This window comes from Sinohyriopsis cumingii, chromosome 4, assembly GCF_028554795.1.
Source record: "Sinohyriopsis cumingii isolate HCF-2022 chromosome 4, ASM2855479v2, whole genome shotgun sequence".
Classification (NCBI taxonomy): Eukaryota; Metazoa; Mollusca; class Bivalvia; order Unionida; family Unionidae; genus Sinohyriopsis; species Sinohyriopsis cumingii.
In genome coordinates, this window is record NC_142964.1 from 56,407,265 (window position 1) to 56,421,175 (window position 13,911).

A 13,911-nucleotide genomic window follows, 5' to 3' on the forward strand; every position below is an offset into this window, starting at 1 on the left:
AAACAAGAGTGTGAAAATCAAACGGCTACGGTACTGTTGGACATTTTAGCGGAGTTAAGAAGTCTGAAACAAATGTATCAGACTTCTTTATCACGACCGAAGAGAATACGACCTTCCCGAGCTAAACACGCCAACCCTGTGACTAAGCCTATCGTACCACCCTTAGTGATTTCAACCCGATCATCATCATCAGAAGTAAGCCTCGGCCGTGGCAAAGGCTTAAGACAGTTAAAGTTGATTGCTTAAACTCACCCCTACACCAAAAAAGGCCCTTTTCAGGGCCACCCACTTCTCTCGAAAAGAGATAGCCTTTCAATTTGCCAATAACTCAAAAATCAACCAAAAAAAAACCATTTTACCCTTATAGTACATGTCTGTGTATGAGTGCGTGAGTGTAGCTTCTTATTTTAAAATCAAAACTCAAAGACACTTACCTTATATAATTAATGTATTCTTTTCTCCATAGTTACAATCCAATTCACAATTCACAACAGAACACTTTATAAATTACATTCACTTCTTCTGTTTCTTTTTTACTCTCTCTTTTTTCAATTTCTTCACTGTCACAGTCTTTCCCTCCTCTTCCTCCTCACTTTCTTCCCTTCTTCTTTTCTTCACCTGGCTGCTTTCTTCCTCTGGAGAATCTCTCTCTTCTTCTGAAGAATCCCTCTTTTCTTCCGACTCCTCTTGTTTCTTTTTTTGGGCAATCTGGAGACCAATGTCCTTTTTCTTGACAATAATAACAGGTATCTTGACTTTTGTCTTTTCTAGCCCCTGTTTTTGTTCTTTTTTGACGGTCTGGACACTCTGAAGACCAATGCCCTTTCTTCTGACAGATATAGCAAGTATCTTGACTTTTATCTCGAAAGGAAGGAGAGTAGTCCGTCGGCTGGTCTGAAGAGAATTTTCTAATGACCCCTCGCAAAGCTCTGATGAAACGTTCCATCTGGGTAGTCTCTTCCATCGTTGTGCTCGGTTTGAGAGTGAAATGAATAGTGAAAGGACAAGACACACACCCTTTTTATATACGCTGGTTTGCCATGACTATAAATTAGTCTATGGTGTTTAAACTTGAGTCATTTGACGTTTTGCACTCAAGATGAAACGATCCTATTCATTCAAGAAGAAAGAAATAGAAGAAAGTAAGAGGCAAAAACGTGATCTATCGCCTCGTACCAGAGCTGAAGTCTTGGCACAAATTCATGCCAGTGATTTTGAAGAGGACATGAGTGAACCAGAATCCGAACCCTGTAAACAAAGTTCACCACTCTTAGTCAACCCTGAAAAGTACTATTCCATTCGAGAGACGGAAAAGCGCTCCTCTAGAAAATTTAGAACCACGGCTTACACCTACACAGTGAAGTTTAAAGATTTAAAGTCCGACGTACCATTGCAGAAAGCAGAAGGGTTTATCACCGAGATGTGGGATTCTTTGCTCACCGCACTCAAGCGACAATGTCAAGCCAAAGAAGACGATCGCTTGACACTATCCATAGATCACGACAGCTTGAAATCCTCTGTTTGGATCGAGTTTAGCAGACCCGCAGAACTAACCCCTTCCAAAGTCATGGACAAGATTCAACACGTACAACAATCTAATGACCAGTTTGACATCACCGATGGTAAAGCCACACTGAAAATGGCCCACGTCTCTCCTCCTCAAGGGACCGTACAACGCAATAAGGTGTTATTCGTGAACGACCTTCGCAACACCAAAAAGAGTCTCGTCCAAATTCACAATTCTCAAGACCAGATGTGTTTAGCCCGAGCCATCGTGGGGGGACGAACCTATGCCAACAAGAACGACACGGTAGAATGGAAAAGAGCCTGGAAAACTATTCAACGATCCGACCGAGCCAAACAACGAAACGAAGCAGAACTCCTGTTACAACAAGCCGGACTGTCCAAAGACACACCCTGTGGCATTCCTGAGATGCAGAAATTGCAAGATGTCCTAGCTCCACTCTACACCTTGAAAGTGCACCCTCAAGAAATGCGCGGACCTCTGTTGTTTCGAGGGAAAGACTTTAAGAACGGAAAATACATTCATGTCTATTATCACGATGACCATTTCGATACCATTACCACTATCACTGGATTCCTGAGATACAGTTATTACTGTGAGAAATGTGACTATGGCTATAACAATCGAGAGCAACACAAACATTGCGGATGGAAATGCCCAGGATGTTTGGCCTCTCCACCCTGTCTGAACGAAGGACAAGAAAGAGTACAATGTCCTGCTTGTCTGCGCACGTTTGTCAGCCCTACCTGTTACCAACAACATCTGAAGACGCAAGGTTCACAGCAGAAATGTGCTTGTCAACTGCTGAGATTGTGCCCTACGTGTCGAAAAGGCCTACGTACCAATAATACCAAGGCACACGTATGTTCAGGAAAGAAAAAATGTCACATTTGTCACCACATCATGGACTTGGAACACCAATGCTACGTGCAAAAATACCAACCCCCACCAGAGAAAGAGGACGGTCACAAGAAGAAAGGCAATTTCATCTTTTTCGATTTCGAATGCATGCAAGAGACTGGCATTCACATTCCTAATTTCTGCGTGGCTCATCGAGCGTGCGAGAAGTGCATTCAAGAACCTATCTTCAGTCATTGCCCTCACTGCAGCAAGATTCCCGGAGGCGTGAAAAAATCTTTCGAGGACCGAACACGTTAGCCGATTTTGCCCAATGGGTCTTAGATCCCATCGACAAGACGTGGAGCCAAGAGGACATCGAACGTTACGGAGATTGTCATCGTCATGCCACGGCGATGGCTCACAATTTCTCCGGATACGATGGACAGTTTCTTTTGAGGTACTATACGGAACATGGCATCGAACGTCCTAAAGTCACTTTGAACGGAGCCAAAATCATTTTCATGCAAATGGGACAAGTACAGTTTAAAGATTCGATGAGTTACTTGGCCATGCCTTTGAGTCGAATGCCTAAAACTTTTGGAATGACAGACATGGCTAAAGGTTATTTTCCTCACTTTTTCAATACGGAAGCCAATCAACACGCCGTTCTACCCCATTTGCCTGAGGCTCACTATTACGACCCCGACAACATGCGTACCGAACAACGAGAAGCTTTCTACGCTTGGTACCAGACTCACGCCTCGGACCCTTTCGACTTTCAGGAAGAAATGCTAAAGTATTGTCGTTCTGACGTGGATATTTTACGGCGTTGCTGTGGAAAATTTCGAGAACTGTTCATGGAACACGGAGGGGTCGATCCTTTGAAAGAAGCTTGCACCATTGCCAAAGCGTGTTCCTTAGTGTATCGACAACGATTCATGCCTGACAACACCGTGGCTGTCATAAGTCCTCAAACGACCCACTATGTCAAACGTCAATACTCGGTCAAAGCCCTACGTTGGTTACATTACTTGTGCGACAAGGAAGACAAATGGATTCAGCATGCCCGCAACGGAGGTGGCGAAAAGACCATCGGAACGTATTCGGTCGATGGCTGGGACGTAGAAAACCCGAAGATCGTGTACGAGTTTAACGGTTGCTTATTTCACGGATGTCCCGTCTGTTACCCTGATCGTAGCACTAAAAATCAGTTTTTACAACGAACCATTTAAGACTTGTACGAGGACACTTGTCAGCGACGCCTAAAGTTAGAACAGCAAGGATACCAAGTAGTGGAAATGTGGGAACACGAGTACGATCACCGTATGAAAACCGATCCCGAGTTTAAACGTGCCGTGGAAAGTTACAAGCTGATGGACCCCCTAAACCCGAGGGATAGTTTGTACGGAGGAAGGACCAATGCCACCTGTTTGCTGTACCAAGCCGACGAAGAGAAAGGAGAAGAAATCAAATACTTGGACGTGTGTTCGCTGTATCCTTACGTGTGCAAATATTGTCCCTTTCCTGCAGGGCACCCACAATTGTTCACGGAACACATCGACCTGAAAAACATTCGACAATACGAAGGCTTGATCAAGTGTAAAGTTTTGCCTCCCACGAACCTGTACCATCTCGTCTTACCTCACCATTGTCAAGGCAAACTGATGTTTCCATTGTGCCGTACTTGTGCCGAAACGTGCAACCAAGACCAACCTTGTCAGCACACCCAGGAAGAACGTGCCTTGACGGGAACCTGGATCAGCGTAGAATTGTTCAAATCTCTGGACATGGGATACCAGCTGTTAGAAGTGTACGAAATTTGCCACTTTCCCAAGACACAACAATACCACAAGGGTGACCCCAGTCAGAAAGGCATTTTCGCCGACTACGTGGATGCCTTTTTGAAACTGAAGCAAGAAGCCAGCGGCTATCCGTCCTGGTGTCACACTTCCGAAGACGAACAGACATTCAAAGAGAAATACTATGAACAAGAAGGCATCTCTTTAGATCACATCGAGAAAAACGAAGGCAGGCGGTCGTTTGCCAAAGTGATGTTAAATTGCTTGTGGGGTAAAATGGCACAACGACAGTGTTTACCCAAGACGGAATATTTGACAGAACCTTCCCGCTACTTTCATATGATTCACGACAAAACCAAATACATGAAACACGTGGACGTCGTTCGCGAGGATTTGATCTTGGTCAATTACGAAGAAGATCTGGACTTTGTACAAGACGACCCCTTTGGAAATGTCATCATTGCGGCTTACGTGACAGCTCATGCTCGCTTAAAATTGTACGAAGCTTTAGAACTGTTAGGGGAACGTGTCCTGTACTTTGACACGGACAGTTGCATTTACATCCATCACCCGAGTCAACAGCACCCTGACATCGAAGGAGACCGTTTAGGAGCCTGGACAGACGAACATCCCGACGACAAGATTCTAAGTTTCGTCAGTGGTGGTCCCAAAAATTACGGCTACGAATACCGGGACCCACAAGGAGAATTGCACACGACGTGTAAAGTGAAAGGATTGACTCTGAATTATCGTACCAGTCGTGTGGTGAACTTTGGGGTATTGAAAGAAGCCTTGCAATATGGAGAGGATGCAAACTTTAAAGTGACCACCTATCAACCCAACAAAATTGTACGTTTACCCACTCACCACATCGTCAGTCGACCCTTGGAAAAAGTCTATCAGATCGTGTACCAGAAGCGAGTGCGACTTCCCAATCATTTCACCTTACCGTATGGACACGTCGGTATTGGTCTGTATATAAAAAGAAACTCTAGGCAAGATCGATAGTTCATTGTGACTACCAAGACCGAGCGAACAAGATGAATACTTTCAGAGAAACACAAAACAAGTTTAGACAGGCACAATTCAAGTGTGGGGCTTCTGAAGTGGAATGCGATTGTGAGCCTTGCGACTTTTCAACCTGTGTTAGTGACGGTGCCAGAAGAACCCGTCACCCAGGACGGGACTGTCGTGGACAGGCCTGAAAGACCCTTTCGGGAGGACACTTGTGTGACCTTACCCCCTACTATAGAACTGGTTAGAACATTACCCAAAACATGTTGTACAGACATTTGTGTTTATTCCACTTTAATGGTTATCATGTGCCTTTTATCCTTATACTTAAGCCTTTGGCTTTTATGTATTTTTGTCTTTCGTATTCATGTTTGAAACATTCAATAAACGTGTTCTGTAAAAAGTATATAAACTCTTGTCTTGTTTGTTTTCGTGTCACAAGTGACATTTCTCACACTATGGCTACCTCTGCTGTCTCTGCTACCTCTTCCTCTACTGTCAATGTCATCGACGAACACTTAGATCGTGCCAGTTGGGAGGCTTTGTATCTTCGCCATCCCTTTAACATGCTCATTGCTGGACCTAGCGGTTCAGGCAAAACCGAATTCGTCAAACGTTTGATCGAACATAAACATCATTTGATCGATCGGCCACCTCAACGGATCGTGTGGTGTTACAAAGAGTGGCAATCGGCGTACAGCCTCTTGCGAGAAAGTCAAGGCGATTCCATCGTGTTTGTGGAAGGCATTCCTAAAGAAGACGACGGCATCGTCTCTGACTCCCGTCTAACCCATTTGGTCATTTTTGACGACATGTTAGGAGAAGACGAAGAAGAAATTAAACTGTGGTTCACGCGCAAAGGGCATCACCGTAATGCCAGTGTCGTTTACATCACCCAAAATTTGTTTCAACAAAGTAAAGCCCATCGCACCATCAGTCTCAATGCGCATTACGTGGTCTTGTTTAAAAGCCCTCGAGATAAATCGCAAGTGCAAGTCTTAGCCGAACAGTTAGGAACGCCTTGGCTGACTCAGGCGTACGACGATGCCACTCAAACTCCACACGCCTATTTACTCGTCGATTTGAAACCTACGACCCCCGAGGATTTGCGATTTCGTACCCACTTGTTTCACCACTGGTGCCAAGACGGAGGGCCTGTCCTGTACACGTCTCCGTCCTCGACTTAATTTCACTCCACAAAAAAAATCTATAAAAACCTCAGACCCTTTTCGTGTGTCTCACACAGCGTCAACATGACGTCCCTTCAGTCGCATCTTCCCGTCAAATTGATTCGTGCCTTGTATGGCATCAGTCGAGAAAAAAATCCACAAATACGAGCTCGTGTCTTAGAAGCTAGTCTCAAAGAAGTCTTACGATGGTTCACGGTGACGGCACGTCAATTACTCCAAGGAATCATTCAGATTCCTCATCAAACCAAACGCTTTCTCGATCGAAACAAAGTCGCTTTGGTCCAACTGGCCGATCCCCGCATCGACACTCAAACCAAAAAACAAATCATTTTGAAACCTGGAGGGAGCGGTACTCTAGGAGGGGTCATCATTCGCTCTCTCTTAAGATGGGATCCTAATGCCCCCAAACTTCTCCCCAAGAAAAAAGTCCAACGAAGCCCCAAGAAGACGAAAAAGACCAGGTCCCCAAGAATAACTTCTCCAGTGGCGGGACCCTCCTCTGACCAGACACCACCCCAGAAAAAGAAAAGAAGCCCCCAGAAAAAGAAACAGAGAAAAAGTCCCCAGAAAAGGAAAAGTCCACAGAAGAAAACTAGTCGCAAGAGAGGCACTTCGGCCAGGACGCAACTTTACACTCGCAAACCACGACCTGCGACGGCGGTGACCGCATCTCCGGCAGCCTCACGTTCATCCACTTCTCCGTTGATGACACCAAGAACTGAAGAGTACTTGGAGACGTTGATCACACCAAGAACTTCTCCGTTGATGACCCCAAAAATTACTTCCCCAGTGGTAGGACCCTCCAATTTAGTGGAAGTGGCTGCTGCTCACAAAGTACCTTCTCCCAAAATCAAAGTTCAAGAAAGATCGGGCATGTTACAAAGTTTACTGGATTTGTCCAAGCAAGAACTGGCTCGATTTAGTCCGTTACGTACCCCTGCACGACGTGTCATGCCTGTCCTCAAATTGATACGACGTAAAGACAATCAGTGGCGACGCGTTCCAGTATAAAAAAGGTGTGTGACCAAGTAGGGTATCAGTGTTTTTTGGTGCTCCTGAAGACTCAAAGATGTCACCCTCCAGAAAACCCCAAGGAAAGAAAAGAAAAGGACTACCACCACGTTTAATCAAACATGGGGACATGTTATCTGTCCTGTCCAAAGCTTCTCCACCCCTACGAAAAAAACTCATTCAATCGGCCTCCAAAGAGGTCATCGATACCGTGTGCGAATGTTGTTTGAACGTCTTGAAATGCACGATCCCTTTGTCCAAACACCAGAAACAATGCTTAAGCAAACATCGTCACGTTCTTCGCCAAATGGTTCAAAAGAAAATTCCGATTCGTCAAAAAAAGAAGATGTTGGTCCAACGTGGAGGCATTTTACCTCTCTTGTTAGGCCCCTTACTGAAAGGAGTCTTGGGAACCATGTTGGGAGGACTGGTGGGAGCAAGATAAAAAGGCCCTCGGAAGTCCCAAGATTTCAGAATCGACCCCTGACAACTCCATGGAAGGACGAAAACTAGCTTTAGTGCCTTACAAACGATGGATGGAATACCATCAGTGGCAAGAACAACGCACCCCGCATTTACCTCCCAATCCCCATTTGAGCGAGATGTCCCAGTTACAACACGAATTGCAGTCCTTGATGGATCGCCAAGATTTGTCCGAAACAGAAAAATCGCAAAAGTACGGTCAACTCTTGCAACGATTGCAACTCTTTCACCAGAAAGCTTTAGACGAAACGGCTCTACCCACTCTGAAAGATTTTAAGACCTTGATGAAAAGTCCAGCACCATCACCAGTACCAGTACCAGTACCAGTACCACCACTACCAGTGACCAAGACAGAAAAAGGAGAAGAAGAAGAAGGGTTTCAAACTCCACCAGAAAAAGTACGCAAGTTAACAACACCACCTACCTCCAGAATTGGATGGATTAAAAAGATGATGGCCACCCCTTCTTCATCACAAGAGAAAAAGAAAGTGAAGACAGAAGTGAAGACAGAAGTGAAACAAGAACCGATATCTCCCGCTCAGACATCCTCCTCTTCAACACCTATTGCCGGTCGCCCACGCAAAGCATTGCAATCCAAGAAAATACCCCAAGGGAAAAAGAGTAGCATCCTCCAATAGTGGGTGTCTTATTAACACACCAACCAACACAAAAAATGGAAAAAGTCTTAGGCAGCATTTACTACGATCCCTCCCATCCTGCAGGTTACGCAGGAGTTCGAAAATTGTATCGTGCTGCCAAAACGCGACCGAAAAGTCTCCGTTTACAAGTGCAACGATGGTTACAAGAACAAGCTACCTACACTTTACACAAACCCATTCGACGCAAGTTTGCCAGAAGTCGCACCCGAGTGGAAGGCATCGATCATCAATGGCAAGCCGATTTAGCCGATGTCTCTCATTTGGCCAGCTACAATCGTGGCTACAAATATTTGTTTTGTGTCATCGACGTCTTTTCCAAATTTGCCTGGGTCGTGCCCTTGACTTCCAAATCGAGCAGCGAGTTAGTGCGAGCCCTGCAACGAGTGTTGAAACAAAGTGGCCGTCACCCTCTTCGATGGCAAACGGACAAAGGCACCGAATTTCTGAACCAAGCTTTCCAAAAAGAATTAAAGAAACGTGACATTCATTTTTTTACCACCGAGAATCCCGAAACCAAAGCCAGCATCGTGGAACGTTTTCAACGCACATTGAAAGAACGCATGTGGAAATATTTTACGCATCACCACACTCTGAAGTACATCGACATCTTACCGCACCTGGTGCAAGCGTACAACCAATCTTACCGTCGAAGCATCGGACGTGCCCCGCTAGACGTGACTCCCGACAACGAAGTGTTGGTGTTTGAGCGTCTGTTTGGTACGTCCCCGACGAGGGTTGTCCCCAAGAAAAGTGGAGAGTTGGCCGTAGGAGATTGGGTGCGTATTGGCAAAACCAAACGCACTTTCGACAAAGGTTACTTACCTAACTGGACGACCGAATTGTTTCGTGTCACTGGACGAGTGCATGGTCGTCATCCTGCCGTCTATAAATTGGAAGACATGAATGGAGAAGTGCTCAAAGGAACGTTTTATTTGCCCGAGTTACAACGTGTCACCAAAAAAGAAGACGACGTGTACGACATCGAAAGCATTCTCGAACGCAGAACCAGTAAAGTGGGCAAACGACGTGTCAAAGAAGTGAAAGTACGTTGGAAAGGATATCCACCCAGTTTTGATTCTTGGATCGACGCTTCGCAAGTCATCGACTATAAAAAGAAGTGACCATCATGCCCTTTCACACAGACGCAGCTACGTCAACCACTCCTCCTTCACGTAGTTCTTCTGTGCAAGATTTACAAAAACAACCGTTGTGGGTGTGGTGTGGAGAACGTGTGCCTAAAACGCAAATCGTCTTTTTCTGCCAAATCTTCGTGGTGTATTGTGTCATCGGGGCAGCCATTGCCAATTTGAGTTTGCAACAAGGAGACAAACAATTGTGGACCATTTTATTGAGCAGTTGCATCGGTTACCTGCTTCCTAATCCCTCCCTGAAATTTTCCTCGAACGGGAACCACGGGAACCTTGTGTCCAGTGCCAGTGCCAGTCACCACTCCAACAACAATCACAACCAGAACCATTTTGGGCGGAGACACGCCTCTGACATCCACTAACCCCTCGGACAGCCACAGAACTCTGGAATTATGAGTCACCAAAACCAATTTTACTTAACCTTACCCAGTGACAGTTCCATGGAGGTGTTCCCCAACAACACGTTGTGCTGTTACACGGCCAAATTACCTCAAGCCATCCAGTTAGATCACGATGCCCATTGGGAAGTGGCTTTGGTAGAAATGATTCACCCTACACAAATCCAAAACATCACCGAAAAGCAAAACACTTTTGAGGTCGAAATCCTGAACCAACAATTACAAGAAGCCATGAATGACATCGGGTTTTCAGGGGACACAAGACCATCCAACAATTCACCCTTCAATATCTACACCTTGAAAATTCCGGCAGGGTTTTCTTTTAGTGGTCAACATTTGGTGGACACCATTACTTCCAGGTTCGAGTTAGCCTTTGGCAAAGCCCTGAACAGAGTAAAAAAAAGTGTCACCCTGGAGTACCATAAAGTGGCTCGTCGCTTACTGATGAAATTTCAGGATACCCAAACGTTGTCCATCAGTTTTAATCGTGACTTGTTTGATATTTTAGGTGGAGACACAAAAATGGCTCCAAATTTTAAACCGAAGATCAACAGCAATACGGAATTTTACAAGTTTTTTCGATTCCCTGTAGAACTGAACCAAGGACTGAATTTGATGTTCGTGTACTCCGATGTGGTGGAGTATAACGTGGTGGGACACACCTCTGTGCCGTTACTGCGTGTCATTCCTTTCAAAGTGGATAGTACCACGACCAGTGACCAGGAAGGTGGAAACACCTATCACGTCCACCGGAAATTTGTGCATCCTCATTATTTGCCTGTCAGCAAGTCGTATTTGGACACGGTCAACATTGCTATAAAAGGAGATTTGGGACAAAATATTCCATTCACCAAAGGAAAAGTCACGGTGAAACTCCATTTTCGAAAACGGTTCTCTCACGACTCGTAAGTCATGTATCCAGTGTATCGATGGGTTGCTCGACAGCGAGGACACGGTTTAGGAGATATGTTAAAATCGGCCTTTCGTTCGGTGGCCCCAGTGTTGAAACCGATGGTGACACGCGGATTGCACGCCTTGAAAGATGCGGCACTGACGCAAGGCAAAGAATTTCTCCAAAATGTCATCATCGACAAACAAAACCCTAAAGAAGCCTTCATGAGGGCAGGCAAAAATGTCTTGCTGCAAACAGGCAAAGACCTTTTGGGCCGACGCGAAACACCTATAAATGCCCTGCACGCTACCGAGTCAGGCATTCAGCAAGGACAAGGCAGAAAGAGACGACGAAGAAAACACCCTTTCACCAGACTTCAAGCTAGAAAGGCAAAGAAAAGAAGAACCGTTCGAGACTTAGACGTTTTCGATTATTGAGACACAGCAACAAAAAAAAAAAATGATGCACCGAGAGTCTTGCGCCTGTTCCAAGACGGAACTGGATCTGTTTGCCATGCCACCCGCCATGATGACCATGCAAGAATCCCAGTGGGTGGAATTTCATCCCGTCTCCTCATTGACCGATTCCGCTCCCATCGAGTTTGAAATCAAAGGACAGCCCGAAGATTACATCGATTTGAATAGCAGTTACTTGTACTTGAAAGTCAAAGTTCAAGATAAGGATGGAAATGCTATAGACACTGAGCCAGTAGCTCCCGTCAACAATGTCATGCATTCCTTGTTTAGCGGAGTGGACTTGTACTTGAATAACAAACTAGTCAGTAGCAGCATGGATATTACCCTTATCGAGCGTACCTGGAAAATCTCTTGACGTACGGAATAAACGCCAAGAACACTCATCTCAATGCCTGTGTGGTATGGGAAGCTGACGATGCAGGCGAATTTGAAACATTCAAAACTGATACAGCCAAAGACCACAATGCGGGATTTGTAGAACGAAGAGACAGAATCAAAGACGGACACAGTTTAGAACTGATGGATCGTTTGCATTTGGACATGTGGTTGCAAGAAAAGTATTTGCTGAACGGGGTGGATGTCCGCCTGAGACTGAATCGCAGCAGTGCCGCTTTCCATTTAATAGCTGATAGTGACGATAATTACAAAACCAAAATCCAAGAAGCCAGACTCTACGTACGCCGTGTGGAAGTGTTACCTAAAGTGGGAAACGACATCAGTCAGACGTTGAGCAGAACGACCGCCAAGTATCCGATCCGACGCGTAGAAGTGAAAACCTTCACCATTCCTAGGGGACAGCGATCCATGATTGAAGATCATCTGTTCCAAGGACAGTTACCCAAACATTTGATTGTTGGTATGGTCGAGAATACAGCCTTCAACGGAGCTATCGCTAAAAATCCTTTCTACTTTCAACACTTTGACGTGTCCAAGATCGAAGTCAGTCGCGATGGCAAGACCTTGTGTACCCGACCTTTCGAACCTAACTTTAAAGAGAAGAATTACTTGAGGTCGTACTTGTCCCTGTACGAAGCCACGGGACAGTTAGGAACCAACACCAGTCACGGCATTACGTACGAGGATTATGCAGGAGGCTACGCTTTGTGGGCTTTCGATTTCACTCCAGACCAAGGCAGCGACGAGGGACATTTCCACCCTATAAAATCTGGCCAGATTCGTGTGGAACTTCAGTTTGCAAAGCCACTGGACGAGACAGTGAACGTCATCCTGTATGCAGAATTCGATAATACCATAGAAATCAATAGTTTGAGAGAAGTCATTCTAGACTATTAGAAGCTATGGAAGACTGTTCTCCCTCTTTACCTAGTGGAGAAGCTTTGAAGATGGAATGTGAGGAGACCGTGGAAGGAGAATCCCAACACAAAGACGAAAAGGACATCGTGATCAAGTCGAGATGTCCAGAACAAGAACATCAATTGGTCTCCTACTGTGCTACATACCTGGCAGACACAATTACGATATGGATGAAGCATGATTACTATGGATGTCAAAACATCAGTCAAGAAGAAAAATTCAACGAATATCTGGACGAAGCTTGGAGTCTGTTTAAAAAAGACGTGTTACGTTGGTGGTATAAAGACTTGCGTGAACATTTCTGTCCTCCATTAACGACTCGAGACATCCATTACATCAATGCCCTCTTTGACAAATTCAAAGAGAAAGTCGAGATCGAAATTGATCACTTATTATCAGCAAAAGAACATTTAGTGACTTATTTTGATCGTGATTTTTCAGAAACGATGAGAAAGTAAATCGTTGATTTTGTGACTAGTATGCTTATTTTGTTGTCTTCAGCTAGGAAACGTAGTGTCCATCCATGACTCAATGACTTGCAACAGAGGAAATCACAATTTCATTCACAACGTTGCCAACCCTGTTTAAAGTAGAGTGTAAATTGAAAAAAAATGTTTGTCATTTGAAAAAGATGTTTGATGTTATATTGTTGGATTATTGTTAAAAAATGTTAGAGTTGTTGGTTAATGTTAAGTGATTTTGAATAAAAAATATTGTGTTTTGAAAAAAAATGCCTTTGTGGTTTGTTTGGTTATAAGAATGTTGATTTATGCTCTTTGACTTCTTACTATCCCTCTCATGACACTCATTGAACGTTGCGGCTCGAAAACCGTAGAGGGATGTTTTCCTTCACGTCCGCGCTTTGACTTTAAGAACCGGGTTGTTTCCAGTCTAACCATCTATTGTCTACTCATCCTCCTACGAAGATGTGCTCCAAACTAGCTAAGCTAAACGAAGCCTACGTGAATTTGCATAGGGTCAGACACAGTCTGATACCGAAGCCAGAAGAGATAGAGAATGTGAGAATGTTAAAAGTTACTGAAGACCTGATAGAAGGCCTCTTCAGAGAAGAAGTGAACAGGGAGAAAGAAGAATGGACAGAGAAGTACAGACTTCAGAGACAGCAGCAGCAACAGCAACAACAACAGCAACAGCAGCAGCA

General features: G+C 44.8%; 1 protein-coding gene across 1 annotated transcript in view; it reads right to left on the bottom strand.

Moving 5' to 3' along the window:
* Window positions 1–13,911, bottom strand: part of LOC149801207 (complement C3-like) — a 333,137-nt gene that overhangs the window by 290,183 nt on the left and 29,043 nt on the right. The gene's annotated exons all lie outside the window — the stretch shown is intronic.